Source organism: Vollenhovia emeryi, unplaced genomic scaffold (genome assembly GCF_000949405.1).
Source record: "Vollenhovia emeryi isolate VEMERY1.0 unplaced genomic scaffold, V.emery_V1.0 DF940434.1, whole genome shotgun sequence".
Lineage (NCBI taxonomy): Eukaryota > Metazoa > Arthropoda > Insecta > Hymenoptera > Formicidae > Vollenhovia > Vollenhovia emeryi.
Window position 1 is genome coordinate 1 of NW_011965932.1, and position 1981 is coordinate 1981.

General features: G+C 45.1%; 1 long non-coding RNA gene across 1 annotated transcript in view; it reads right to left on the bottom strand.

Moving 5' to 3' along the window:
* Nucleotides 1–565: 565 nt before the first annotated feature.
* LOC105556016 overlaps nucleotides 566–1981 on the bottom strand; it is a 5917-nt gene continuing 4501 nt past the window's right edge. Inside the window, exons 2-3 of the long non-coding RNA XR_001008528.1 lie at nucleotides 1116–1250; nucleotides 566–790 (exon numbers count right to left, since the gene is read on the bottom strand). This is a non-coding gene — a long non-coding RNA (uncharacterized LOC105556016). The remainder of the gene's footprint in view (nucleotides 791–1115; nucleotides 1251–1981) is intronic.

A 1981-nucleotide genomic window follows, 5' to 3' on the forward strand; every position in this document is an offset into this window, starting at 1 on the left:
AAAGATGGAGAAAGATAGAGAAGTCAAGATCAAATGTGTGGTACAGTTGGATAAAAAGAAAAGGGAATCCGGGATATTTGAAAAAAGGTTGGAAAGAAAAGAGATGGCAGAGGGTAGCGAGGTTCAGACTAGGAGAAGAGATAAGAAGCAATAGATATTGGGAAGAAGAGGAGAATAGGAAGTGCAGGGTATGTGGAAGGGAAGAGGAAACATGGGAACACATTTGGGAGGAATGTACGGATTGGGGAAGAGAGAAGGGTTGGAGAGATATGGTAGAGGAAGTTTTAGGAGAGGAAGGAGGAGGTGAGGAATGGATGAGGAAAATAGAGGAATGGAGAGGGATGGGAATAGTAGGGGAGGGGGAGGAGTGTGAGAAGAGTGAAAGTGAAGAAGGCGGCGGAAACGGAGGTCCCAGGTATGAATGAATGAATGGATGAGAGAATGATTGAGTGCGTTTCTCTCTCTCGCGAGCGTGCGAAAAAGGCGGCTAAATATGTAAGCGGAGCGGAGGTCCGCAATGTACCCCGCAAGGGAATAAAGATACATACATACATACATACATATATATATATCAAATGATATACAATAATTAGTATTATTTGTTCAGGTAATACAAAATTATTTCTCAATGTTAATTACTCTTCTGTTTTGATGTATAAGATTTCTTATAAAAATCATAAAATAGATAAAGAAATATAAATATATTTACAGCAAATAGTAACACTACTCCTCTTGGCACTTCGCAAGTGAGAAACTGCAGTAGAAAATATAAGAAGCTCAAAAATTGTACCTAAAATTTCACAAATAAGTAAAGATATTAGAAACAAAATATTACAAACTTGTAATGGGCTATGTAGATGCATATTGAAGAAAAATACGTTTTAGATTAAAAGTGACGAGAATGTCACCTGAGTAATTTAATTATAAAATATTGTATTGATACTTGTCATCTGTAGGATAGTTGTAAATGGTTTAATGGGAAACATCATCCGTTGGAGATTCGGACTCCATGCAGAGATGAAATAGTATATGTACATGATTACATGCACAATACAATTGACTCTTGTGAAATACGCAGTTCTTACGTCCATAAAGTATTTCAAATTAAAGCTTACACATGCTACATTAGATATATGATGATACACGTGTAAAGCAGAGACTTGGTTTCGTTTCTTCCTCAACACAAATATGCACGTTTCGATGTAATCAAATATTTTCAATAAGAGTCCATACCATCCTGTTTTATGCAACTGAAATATAAATTATATACATATATATATACATATACATAATATATACAGGGTGTCAGACTCGTTTGTAGCCAAAATAAAAATTACGGTAGATTGGGTTAAACTGAGAAGAAAAAACGTCGCTCGTCACTCGATGCGTGACTTCACCTCTCGCTACCGCGTCCTAGGAGATATGAACAAATCCCCCCGTGTGGGCCACCTTGTCGTGGTAGGGGGGCTTAAGGCGGGCACTCCGGAGTAGCTAACCGGGGTGTCCGCTGAACTAAGAGCCCACTTAATCGGCCGGAAACGGCCGGGCCGAACATCGGCCAGGGATGGAGGACGGGTCGGAGCCCCCGTGCCTGGGGATGGTGTCCTCTTAAGGACTCGCATCTTGGCACGGGGGCTGATCCGCCCTATTGGCAGAGGCGGCAGCACCTGGGTGCATCGCACCCCAGCGTGCCTGGGTAGGGACGCTACCGGGGGTGGAGCCCCCGTTGTTAGTGTCGGAGCCGGTGTAGGCCTCCCGCCTCAAAAAAGGGGGGCGGGGGAGCGAGGGGCGAGGCGTAGCCCCCTCGAGAGCGGGGGACGCTGAGAAGCGTCGGAGCTGGGGTAGGTCCCCCGCCTAAAAAAGGTGGGACGGGGGAAAGAGGGGTGAGGCGACAGCCCCCCTCGAGCGAGGGTTGACCCGGCCCGTCGGCGCGGTGTGGTGAGAGTTGAGCGTTTTTGCTCCTCCGCCGCGCCGGTCGGGA